Here is a 13,996-nt window from a genome sequence, read left to right as displayed (position 1 = left end):
GATCAGCCTCCAGACAGCAGATTACGCTGCCACCCAATCCTGAACTGTAACTCCAAAAGGGAAGCTGAAGTCAACCTTTTCCTTCCCAAGAAGCTCCTCTCAGGTAGTTTAGTTAAAGTAAAGAAGAATGAATGAATAGAGTAGCACTTTCTTTCTTTCCCTATTGCACCAGTTACTATCTCCAGTGGAATACTAAATAGATATAATGAGAGTAGATATCCTGACCTTGTTTATAATGATAGACACTTCAGTTTTTCACCACTAAGTTATTTTATTAACTGTAGAATATTAGACAATACTCTAAATTCCAGAGGAAATCTATTCTATTATGAATGCTGACTTGTGTTTAAAATGTTCCAATGCTTCTATTGCAATCACCATATAATTTGACTTCTATATTTTAAAGTGAACTGTAGTTTTGAATATTAGAACAACTTTGCAAATGACCTACACCATCTTGATTGATGTGTCCTCTCTTCTATATGTTGCTGATTTCAATTGATTAAATTTTGGTTGAGAATTTTTGCATCTATTCTCATGAAATATATAGCATTTGATTTCTTTTTCATGTAACAGCTTTGTTTAGTATTGTTATCAGATAATCTTGACATTATAAATTAATTAGGAAGTATACTTTTTTCTTTTCTTCAATAATTTGTATAATATTGATATTGTTTCTTCTTTAAATATTTGATAGAACTCTCCAGTGAAGCCATTTGTGCCTAAGATTTTCTTGTTGAAAGATATTAAATAAGTAAGTAAATATATTATTTCTCCCAAGTTCATTCAGATTTTCTATTTATATCCTTTGGTAACTTTAAAATTTCATAAAATGTTCCCTTTAGCCTAGGTTTCAGACTGTACTGGAATAAAATTTTGTGTAATAGTCTCTTGATGTCTCTACTTGCATTCCTGTTAGTAGTAATTTGAGTTTCTTCTATTGTTTCATGATTGATTAAGCTAGATTTTTACCAATTCTATTGATTTTAATAGAAATCCATGGGGTTTTTTGTTCTATTGATTTTTAAAAAGATTTATTTATTTGAAAGGCAGAGTTACAGAGAGACAGAAGCAGATGCAGAGGGAGAGAGAGAGAGATATCTTCCATTCATTGGTTCACTTCACAAATGACTGCAATAGTTGGAGCTTAACCAATCCAGAACCAGGAGCCAGGAGCTTCTTCTTGGTTTCCCACAGAGGTTCAGTGTCCCAAGGACTTGGGTCATCTGCTTTCCAAAGAACATTATCAGGGAGCTAGATTAGAAGTGGAGCAGCCGGGACTCAAACTGGTACTCACATGGGATGCTGGTACTGCTGGTGATGGCTTTACCCACTATGCCCCTGTTCTATTGATTTTATTTCTGTCTATTCTGTGTTCTAGATAAGCATTTAATAAGTAGCAAAAATATTCAATACAGTTATGCACCTAAATGACTAAGAATGCATCTTGTCAAATTATCCCTAGATCACACTGTGTATTTATATGGACTGTGGATCAGTCATAGATAAGAAACTCATTATAATTTCTAGAGCAATGTCCCATGCAGATGTGATAAACTAGTCTTCATTGCTCCTACCATCTAACAGGTTCTGTTGATCAGGCAAACATACAAGCTTGATTTTAAGAATTGGTCAGTTTCACCTGAAAAAGAGAATCAGTATGATATATGGATAATCACATTTCTTATTAGGAACTGACTCACATCACTACAATGGTTACTGAATCCAAAACCTGCACACTCAACATCCTAGTTCAACTCCAAAGTTGGTAAGCTGTTTTAGAACCAGAAAGACCTATGTCCCAAATGCGTATCTGGCAGGGACAGTTCTCTCTTACCTTGAAGAACATCAGTCTTCCGTTCTATTCATTCCTTCAACCGAATAGATGAATCTCACCCACATTAGGAAGGTAACATAACTTTACTCACACCACCAACTTCATTGTTAATTTCATCTAAAAACATTCTCACAGACACATCCTGAATTATTTTTTATCCCAATATTTGGACCCAGTAAAGTTGACATAAAATTTGCCATTACAGAGGCTAAGGATGGCAAGTAAAGAAAATAGCATTATTCATTAGATATTTCCTTTAACTCAACAAACTAGACACTAATCTTCTATTTTCTGTAACTCAAATTATACCAGCCAATTTCATTTGGAGAATACTGACTTAGAGTCTTAAAATTTGGAAGCATACCCAACCAATATTAAATAGTGCTCCCAAATATAATCTCTGAGGTTAAGGCACATTTTATAAAATCTCTGACTCTTCCATAAACTTCTTCAGTAATGCCCATTTTGCAAGCGATGCATAAGGGCTTCAGTGTGGTTGGTACCATATCTGACACTGTGTAGGACATGTGATAATCATGGGAAGAGTTTGCTTCATGATTTTCCGCATTCATACATAGATTTCATAATTAAAGGTTTTTTTTTTTTCCAACAAAGTCTTTCAGAGTGGTGTTGTCTCTGATGATCATGTTCTTCTCTCAGTTCTGTGTGGATGCCTCTTTCTTGTCATTCAGATCTCACCACAAAAAACTGTCTTCCCTAAAAGGCTTTTCTTCACTATGATTCTATAGGAGCATGTATCACTGATGCTGATTCTTAATCTTAATTTACCTATCTAGTTTGTTGTATATTTTCTACTCATTAAAATAGTGTCTGGCATGGAGATCCACACAATAAACATTTTTGAATGAAGGAATGAATTACTTTAGATCCTCTAACTCCACCTTTCGCATTTAACTTTCCTTCTCTATACAACATTCACGTGTAGATAATCACAAAGTTCTATTGATTCGAACTATTGAATTAAAGCAAGTGTTTTTTTGTTTTGTTTTGTTTTGTTTTGTTTTTAATTCACCTGAGAGACAGAAAGAGAGCTCCCATATTCTGGTTCACTCTGCAGTAGTTGGAGTTGGACAAGGCCAAAGATGTGATCTGGGGACTCAGCGCACGTCTCCCACATGGGTAGTTGATCTCAGCTTCTTGTGCCATCACCTGCTAAGCTTCCCTGGTCATCAGAAGCTTGAATGGGAAGCAGAGCTGGGATGCTTGACAATCAGTGTCTTAACTGCCAACAAAATCCCCAACCCTATAAAACAGTTACTTTTAAGGTTAAAATTATCCAATTTAAAGAAGAAGTTTTGGAACTATTTGTTCACTTTAATCTTAAGAGAAAGTAACTGCACTTGCTAGTATTGCAGCTCTAAATTATTGGTTTAAGTACCTGTAGCCAGTTTGCTGAATTATAATGTTTTCTTTTCTATAGATTTTTTTCTTCTTTACGCAGATGAATGGTTGAATGCATGTGTATCTTTACAACTCTTAGTTCCGGCCACTATAATCAATCAACTGTCACGCACTGTTACCTAAATGCTTCTTTTCTTACCTCAGTAGCTATTTAAATATCCATTAGAAATCACTGGAGTAAAAAGCTGGCAAGTATTTTAGCAGTTTCAAGAGGCTACATGAATAATATTTTAATATTTTTAAAAGGTAGAATGAAGGTAAGATGGTTAACCAAAAAGTTACTTTTTGTGGTTTAAAACTTGGAACTTTGAAATTGGAAATGGAAAATAGCTTTTAAGCTAACATTCCTATTTTTCTTGCCCCCAGGAGAAAAGAGTTCAGTCCTATTTTAAATTAATTCTGTGATACTATTTTCCATTAGAAATTTCAAGTTTGACTTCTTCTAAGACTTTCTCTAAGCTATGTTGGTTATAGTTTCCTAATCATGATGAGAAAATTTTTAAAAATATATATTTCCATTAGCTGTTTGAATGCATTAACTCGGGTCTTTAACAGAGAGCCTTTTTACACAAACCAAAAATATTATGTCTGGTCACCAGGTGGTCGAATGGTAATAAACACTCTTATGATAATTTCTCCTAATTAAAAAACATAAGACAAACCATATTGACAGTAAATTAAAAAATTGGTAATCATTGTATTTATGTGTATGTTCCTAATCTTTAGTAATATAATCCTGTACACTTTCATTTTAAATTTAGGTAGTAGTGTTCATCAGAATGATAACATTTGAGTAGTTATACTCTGGAGAAACAGTGCATTCAATTTAAACCACACTAACATAGTAGAATTGTTCACTGTCTCTCTCTGTACAAAATAATCAGTTAACTCCTTCAAGCCTAATCCATATGCAGGCTTTCATTCAGTCTCTTTTCTTCCTCTCCATGAATCATATCACTTCTAGTCATTATATACATGCCATTATATTACTAATTGTTTAGAAAATCTGAAAACATTTAAAATCACAAATAATTTTGCTACATGAGGATGAGAATGGTTTATTTCTCCCTGTATTTCATGCCATTCCCTTCCATTTCGGAACTGTGCTACCTCTGAGCAACTGTATTTGTCCATGAGCATGTATATGGGACATTTTGCAGTTTCTAGAAAGATTTAACTGGAAATGTTGTTGAACAAAGAAGATTTTACAAATTTTAAAAGGGGAGAAATAGTATAATTTTACCATACTGTTCAACCACATTTAACACTTTTTTCCTACATTTTTCTGAGAGAGTAGATCCATGTTTCAAGTGTCAGATGTCTAAATGCAGCAGCATATTGGCAACAACAACAACCCTTTTTCTTTGCTTTTTATGTTAGAAATTCTTCATCAATGCAGGTTTTCCTAAAGTTTATTATGTAAGAAGTTTAGATGAGATACTGATTTAGATTGTATGCTCAATGCTAGTATAACCTGGCTAACATTTATTTTTCATTTTGTAATAGTGAAGTGTTCTGATTATTGATGAAGAATCCAGACTGCTTTGTCAATATTCTTATTATCTATTAACAGACTATTTGATTATTCTAATATATTTTGTGTTCTGTTACAATGTATTAAATATTCTGTTAATCATTATGTCCTAAATTAAATTACAGTAAAAAACAGTGCAGCAGTAAGAATGATCGAAACCCCAGTGAGTTAACATAATGAAAATGTATCACTTAAAGTCCTACTTGCTCTGTCAAAAAAATAAAAAAAAATATTTTAAAAAAAGTCCTACTTGAGTTGGATGCTCTCCTTGACAATTTTCATCCTTAAAATCATCTGGGTGTTTTCTGGAGTGGTCTACTATGTCATTCTGTAGCCCATGGTAAATGTACTCCATTCTATTTAGTTTCCAATATCTGAAGCTACTTACTTATTGAGATTCCCTCTTTTTAAGTGTTGGTTGAGACAGAGTTGTCATTTACTATTAAATACAAAAAAAGATAAATAACTCATTTTCCAGTCCTATTTGACAACAGCATATAAGGATATTTCAAAAATTTTGTGAAAAATTGAATTAAAAGACATTCATTTTGGTACAAATTTTTTGACAGTCATATATAGTTTTTTCATAATATGCATTTTAATTAGCATAGTTTTAAGTATTTCTAACATATATATATTTCAAAATTAATTTGCACCAAAATAAACTCATATTTTATTTCCATTTCCCATGAACTTTTTGGAAAACCCTCGTATATACATTTTACCTAGGGTCCAGCTATAAATATTATGCTCACCCACATAAAACTATCGAATCAGTATATTGGGAATGCAAATGGTATAATGGGAGGATGGTATTAGTTGTTAAAAAAAAGAGTTCAAAGACAATAATGGCAGATTTACTGTCATTAAGGCTCTTCTACTAATAGTATCAACTAGTCTACCAGCAGTTGTTACTGCTTGGAGTAAGACCCACCCAGTTGCTGCCTGCAACAATTCTGAATATGGTGTGGGCATCTTTTCTTCCTGCTGCAACATTTTTACACTCTTTTGGATATCTCAGTAAGCTATCCAATATTCTTTTATGCATTCCTTTTCTACTAAAATCATTCAGAGATTCCTTTTAACAAATAACTAAATTCTGATTGATATATTGCCTTACCAAGAATCAAATACCCAACTGCTTTTCATCTGATAGGTGAAAAAAGTGAGTATCATCACATACAATTCTCACAGAAAATTAGGTGGCTAAATTCAGTTGTGATGGGAATAGTGGGTTATCAAAGTGACACTTTCTGATATCCAAACCTCTTCTGCAAACATTCAAAAAGGCAATTATGAAAAGTTTCCTGAATTTAAACCAAGCTTGGGAAATGAGCATTTTGAGAAAAAAGGAAAGTCTACATCAAGTGTCATTTGTTATGTCTGTGGTAAATGACCAACTAAGAGCATGGATTTCTTAATAGCTTTATGGAGTCCATCAGGTTTAAGAGTAAAATCAGAATATTTAGTCTATATTAGCAAATTAACAGCACCTGAGACCATTTTCAAATATTTGTATAACTAAATATATAATTCATCAGATACTCAATGCAGTTAAATCTAAAATGCTAATATTAATATTTCTAGGAGTTAGACTTATGAAACATTTTGAGTAGTAACAATAAAAATAACTATGAATTTGATTCAAGACAATATGTAAATCAGGACTGAAATTGTTGGGTAGGTATGTAACACTTTTGTCTAACAAAATATGTTTAAAGTAGAATCCTTTTTATATGTTGAATAAAACAAATATATATTAATAACCAGAGTTATTAAAGATTCAGAAAGATAGGCTAAGAAGAGATTTTAAAAGAAAATATTATATAAATTAGAGATAAAATAGTAGAAATTACAATGATACTAGAGAAACACATGTAATAATCAATTACTATGATGAATTGTATGTTAATAATTTGGAAAACCTCAAAAATATGGATGAATTCTGGAATACACATAATATGTAAGTTTAAATCAAGAAGATGTAGAAAGTTTTAAGAAGCAATTAAAGTCTCCCATTAGCAAGAAACGTCTTCCAATTTTTGTGTCCTTGATGATCTTTCATCAATGTTTTATAACTTTTTAAAAAAAAAAAAGAAAAAGATTTATTTGGAAGGCAGAGTTACGCAGAGTGAAGGAGAGCCAAAGAAAAACATATGTTCTATATGCTGGTTGACTCCCCAGATGGCTACAACAACCAGGGCGGGGCCAAACTGAGGCCAGGAGATAGGAACTTCACCCAGGTTTCCCACCTGAGTGCAAAGGCCCAAACACTTGGGCCGTCTTTCACTGCTTTTCCAGGCACATTATCAGGGAGCTGGATTGAACGTGGACCAGCCAGGACATGAAGGGACACCCATAAGTGATGTCGTCATTGCAGGCAGCAGCTTAACCTACTAAGTTAAAACCTCGGCCCCTATAACTTTCATTGTATTGTTGAGATATTTCACTTCTTTGGTTAAGTTTATTACTAAACAGTTGATTTATTTGTGGCTATTGTGAATGGGATTTCTTTCTTGATTTCTCTTTTGGAGAGTTCCTCATTAATGAATAAAAAAGCTAACTTTTTTTTGCATGTATATTGTGTAACCTGCACTTTACTGACTTGGTTTATCAGTTCTTACAGCTTTTTGGTGGAGTGTTTAGGTTTTTCTGTGTACAACATTGTGTCATCTGAAAACAAGGATATTTTGACATCCTTCTTTCTATTTTGATTCTCTTTGTTTCTCTTTCTTCTCTACTTGTTCTTGCTAATACTTCCTGTACTATATTGAGTAGTGAAAATGCACATCTGTGTCTTGTTCCAAATCTGAGAGAAATGCTTTCAACTTTTCCCAATGCAGCATGATACTGTCTGTTTATTTTTCCTTTATTAGCCTTATAATTTTTTGTTATTTTCCTTTTATACCTAATTTATGGAGAGTTTTTATCATGAAGGGATATTTAAGCTTATCAAATATTTTCTCTGCATTTTTTGAGGTGAACATATGGTCTTTGTACTCCATTCTATTAATGTGATTTATTATGTTTATGGGTTTGCAAATGTTGAACCACCCTTGTATTTCTGCATAAATCCTACTTGATGGAGATGTATGATATTTTTGATGTGGTTTTGGAGTTAGATTGCAAGTATTTTGCTGAGAGTATTTGTATCTATAGTCATCAAGGATATGTCTGTAGGTTTTTTTTTTTTTTTTTTTTTTTTTTTTATGTTCCTTCTGCGTTTGGTTTTGGTATCATTGTGATTCTGGTCTCACAAAATGAGTTTGTCAGAGTTATCCTGTTCAATATTTTGGAAGTTTGAAAGTATTGTAGTTACTTCCTTTTACAAAATGTTTTGTAGAATTTAGTAGTGAAACCATGAAGTACTGGATTTTTTCCTTGATAGAAGACTTTTAATTACCACTTCAATCTCTGCTTGTTATGGATCTGTTTAGCTTTTGGTATATTTTGATTTAATCATGGCAGGTTATAAGTTTCCAGATTTTTATGCATTTCTTTGAAGTTCTAGTTTGTTAGCATATAGTTTTTCATTGTAGTTTCTTATGATCATTTGTATTTCAGTGGTGTCAATTGTGAGATCTTTTTTTTCATCTCTAATTTTATTTATATGAGTTTTTTCTCTTTTTTTTTTACTTTCTAGTCTGGCTAAAGGTTTGTGCATTTTGCTTATCTCCAAAAACTCTGCAGTTTGTTTTGTTTATCTGTATTTTTTATTTCATGTATTTCCACTCAGATATTATTTCTATCCTGATAATTTGGGATTTGGTTTGTTGTTTCTCTAACTTTGAGATGCATCACTAGATCATTTATTTGAGACATTTCTCTTTTTTAATGTAAACACTTAATGCTATAAACTTTTCTCTTAATACTTCTGTTGCTGTATCTCACAGATTTGTGTTTTCATTTTCATTTATTTTAACAAATTTTTATTTAACTTTGAATTCCATCAATGACCCATTAAATTCTGTAGTGTGTTGTTTAATGCCCATGCATTTATTCTGTTGTTTTTCATTTTGCTTTCTAGTTCTATTCCTTTGTGGTCTGAGAGGATACGTGGTATGATTTCATTCTTCTTAAATTTATTGAGACTTTATTCGTGACTAATATGTGGTCTCTCTTACAAAATATTCCATGTGCTGATAAGAGGAATGTATGTTCTCTACCTATAAGGTGAAATGTATATTCTGTCACTGTCAGGTGAAATGTTCTATAGATGTTAATTAGGTTGATATGCTCAATAATATGCTTCAACTATGATGTATCATAACTTTTCTGTCTGGAAAGCCTGTCTCCCCACTAATGAGAATAATAAAGTACCCCCCCCCACTATTATTGCATTGGAATCTATCTCTTCCTTTAGGTCTAAATGGTATTGGCTGTATATCTAGACACTCTTGTATTGGGTTCATATATGTTTATGATAGTTATATCTTCTTGTTAAATCAATTCTTTCATCAATACACGATATAATATGCTCCTTTGTCCCTTTTCTATGGATTTTAATTTAAAATCTGCTTTCTTTTATATAAGGGTAGGTACTCCTGCTCATTTTTGGTTTCCATTTGCCTAGTGCATCTTTTTCCAGCCTTTATATATATAAAGATAAATATATAAAGATATATATATGTGTGTGTGTGTGTGTGTGTATATATATATATATATAGCTTTATTTGTGAAGTGAATTTCTTGTAGGCAGGGTCTTCCTTTTTAATCTATTCAGCAAACCTAAATCTTTTGACTGTGTAATTTAACCTATTTATATTAAAAGTTACTATTAATAGATGAGAACTAATGCAAGTCATTTTGTTAATTGGTTACTGAATATAACTGTTCTGTTAGTGAATTTGGTAGCATCATGTATTTGCATGGTATTTACTTCTGATGCAGAACTCCCGTCAGTATTCCCTGTAAGTCTAGTTTGGTGTTGGTGAATGCTTGTTCATGGATAGGAAGACATTATCATATAAATGTGTACACTTCCTGAAACAATTTACAGAATCAATGCAATCCCCATCAAAATATTGTTACATTTTTTTTAGAGAATTAGAAAAAATCATCTTAAAACTGATAAGGAATCACAGAAGACCCAAAGTGATACTAAGGGGAAAAATATCAAGTTGGAAGCATCATAATACCTGACTTCAAAGCATACTACAAAGCTAAAGTAATTAAAACAGCATGATACTGGATTATAAACAAACATATAGATCAATAGAACACAATAGAAACCCAGAAACTAATTCACATATATACAGCCAATTGATTTCTGACCATACATTCAAAAAAGGGTAGTCTACTCAATGAATGGTGACAATAAATTGTACTAGAAAAACTGTATACACACACTATCACTATCTCTCAGTGTATTTGAAAATCAACTCAAGATGGATAATACACCTAAATTTAAGATCTGAGAATATGAAGTTGATGGAAAAATATGAAAATAACTTCAAGACATTGGTGTAGGTGATGATTTTTTGGAGTAAAAACCCAAAACGTAGGCAACAAAAGCAAAACTAGCTTCCACAAATAATAGGAAACAATTAATAGAGTGAAGAGACATCCTACTCATCTGCCAAATAATAAATCAACAACTCAGAAAACTCAGGAATAAAAACAACCAATGCAGTTAAGAAATGGGTGAAGAATTTGAATAGACAGCAAAAGAAAAAAGACAAATGGGCAACAAATAAATGAAGAATGCTCAATATCACTAGCCATCAGGAAAATGCAAATCAAATCCAAAATAAGATATAATCCAAACCTGTCAGAGTGGCTATTAACCAAGATACAGAAAGCAACAAATACTGGTGATGATATGGAGAAAGGAGACCTCTTAAACACTGTTGGTTGGAATGAAAATCATGCATTTGCTGTGACCCTGAAAATCTAATGTATTAAGAAATTCCTTAGAATGGCAGATGTCCTAAACAGCACTCTGGCCTCAGAATCAGCTCTTAAGGCATGCGGATCCGGCTGAAATGCCCATGAGAGTATTTCAGGCATGGAAAGCCAAGACACTCTGGGGAGGGGGGGGGGAACACCACCTAAATGAAAGATCTCCGCGAGTGAGATCCCAATGGAAAGAAGGGGTCATCAAAGAAGGAGGTACCTTTCTCTGAAGGGAGGAGAGAACTTCCACTTTGACCATGGCATTGTCTAAATATGATCAGAGTCGGTGAACTCAGGGGGCTTCCATAGCCTTGGCAGCTCATGACAAGAGCCTAGGGTGATTACTGAGGCCATAAACAAGAGTGTCAATTTGTTAAGTCAACAACAGGAGTCACTGTGCACTTACTCCTCATGTAGGATCTCTGTCCTTAGTGTGCTGTACATTGAGATTTAATGCTATAACTAGTACTCAAACAGTATTTTTCTTTGTGTTTCTGTGTGGGAGCAAACTGTTGAAATCTTTACTTAATGTATGCTAAACTGATCTTCTGTATATAAAGAGAATTGAAAATGAATCTTGATGTGAATGGAAGGGGAGAGGGAGGGGGAAAGGAGAGGGTTGCGGGTGGGAGGGATTTTATGGGGGGGAAGCCATTGTAATCCATAAGCTGTACTTTGGAAATTTATATTCATTAAATAATAGTTAAAAAAAAAGAAATTCCTTTTGAAAATAAAAAATAAATAAATAAAAAATTCCCTTATTAGAGACAATTCCAGGACAATACATGACTACTGGATTCTCCAAAATAGAGAGAAGGCTAGTACTCTACCAAATTTGTTTTACAAAGTCATCATCACACTGATACCAAAACCTAATAAAGACGCACACAAAAGGAAAACTATGGCCCAATGTGCTTGATTAACATGGATGCAAAATTTCTCAATCAAATATTGGAAAGCCAAATCCAACTCTACATCAGAAAGTTCAAGAACAATGATCAAATTGATTTTACCCCTCAGATACAAGGGTGATTTAATATTTGAAAACCAATGAACATCATAAATCCGATCAACAGACTGAAGAACAAGAACTACAAGATCATCTCAGTAGATCTGGAAAAAGAATTCAGTAGGATTCTGCACCACTTCATGATAAAAAAAATTCTCACCAAATTAGCTATAGAAAGAACATACCCCAAAATTGTGAAGACTGTATATTACAAACTAACAGCCAATATGATACTGAACAGGGAAAAGCTGAAATCATTTCCCCTCAGTTCTGGAACAAGACAATAATGCCCTCTTTCACCATCTTATTCAATGTTATTCTGGAAGTGTTAGCAAGAGTAATCAGAAAGGAGATAGAAATAAATGTCATCAGAATTGGAAAGGCAGAAATCAAAATATCTATGCTTGCATATGACATGATCTAGAACACAGAAAACAATAAATCACCAAAAAAGCTGTTAGAACTGATAAACAAATTCAGTAAAGTTACAGAATACAGAATCCAATAAAAAGGAAGTGTTTTTAAACACCTATAATGACCTTGCTGAAAGAAAATAAAGAAATCCAATTCACTATATTTACCAAAAAAGTCAAATACTCAGGAATATATTTAACCAAAAAAGTAAATAATCTCTACAATAAACATATATAGTATTGGTTAAAAAATCATCAAGTATGCAAAAAAGAAAGAAATTTCTCGCTTACTGATAGGAAGAATTTACATCTTTAAATGTCTATATTACATGAAAAGCAGATTAAATTCAATGCAATTCCTATCAAGATACCAACAGCATTCTTTTCAGATCTACAAAATCAATCCAATTATGGAATCACAAATGACATGGAACAGCCAAGGCAATCTTGAGAGAGAAAAAAAAAAAAGCTGGTGGCATCACAATACCTGATTTCAAAGCATATTATGGCAATAAAAAAAAAGATGGTAGCATAACAACTATCTCATAGATTAGTAGAACAGAATGGAGATCCCAGAAATTAATCCACCTCCATAAAGACAACTGATTTTAACATACGTGCCAAGAATATATGTCAGAAAAAGGATAGTTTTTTTCAGTAAATAGTGCTGGCAAAACTGGAGGCATATATGTATAAAAATGAAATGAGATCTCTACTTCTCACTGTATATACAAATCAATTCAAGACAAATCATAGGCCTAGAGTAAAAACTGAAATTTTGAAATTTCTAATAGGAGACATAGAAGAAATATTTCAATCCTCAAATGCTCATGACAGTCAGGGCTAGACCAGGCCAAACTGGGAGCCAGGAATTCAGTCCAGATCACTCAAGTAGTGACAGGGCCTCAACCACTAATGCCATCACATGCTGCCTCACAAGGAGCCACATTAGCAGGAAGCTACTATTAGCAGTAGAGCTGAGACTTGAACCCACGTAATCTGACGTGGTATACAAACACTCCAACTGCATGTTAAGCATTAGGCCAAATGCCTGATGCTGTTTACTTTTTATGTCTACAAATAAAAAAATTTATTTACTTGAAAATGTTATTTTTGGAGGATAAATAAAGAAATATTAGTAACTATAAGCTCAGTTAATAAACATGATCATCCTCTTAAACTACTTTAAAGCATACAGAGAATTTTTCCTTAACATTATTTGGATTTAAATGAACTTCCTTTAGAAGATAATATGCACTTTACAGGTAAGAAGATTGAGACCAAAAGACATTCAGTAACTCTCAAAATTAATAATAGAGTTAAGGGTACAATAAAAATCTTTCATTTCTCCATTCAATAATGTTTTAGCATGATTATTTATATTGGAAGAAATTAAATAGTGTATAATCAAAAATTAAGAATGCGGAATAGAATAGTGAAATTCAAAAAGCTGTCAGGATGGCTGTGTCCTGCACAGGAACACCTGGGGTCGATTCCTGGGCCTTGACCTTGACTCCAGCTTCCTGCTAATGCAGACCTTAGGAGGCAGTGATGATTGCTCAAAAACTGAATGTCTGCTGTCCATGTGAGAAACGTGGATTGCAGTTCTTACTCCTGCCTCCAAATTCAGACTGATTCTAACCGAGATGAGCATTTTGGGAAGTTAGTACATAGGAACTTTCTCTGTTTGACTATTTCTACATCTTAAAAAATACATGCATAGTGAAAGAACAGAATAGAATAGAAGAGCTGTTTTTTGAGATGTGACATTTGACATTAAAAAGACATTATCCTAGCACAAATGTTGGGTATTTTTAGTATGCTTGCCGTGGTATCTGTTTTGCTTAAAACATTAGCGCATTGTTTTTTGAGATCTTAAGATGTGA

Source organism: Oryctolagus cuniculus, chromosome 7 (assembly GCF_051225735.1).
Source record: "Oryctolagus cuniculus isolate XC-2025 breed Fujian yellow rabbit chromosome 7, ASM5122573v1, whole genome shotgun sequence".
NCBI lineage: Eukaryota > Metazoa > Chordata > Mammalia > Lagomorpha > Leporidae > Oryctolagus > Oryctolagus cuniculus.
This window is presented reverse-complemented; position numbering follows the sequence as displayed.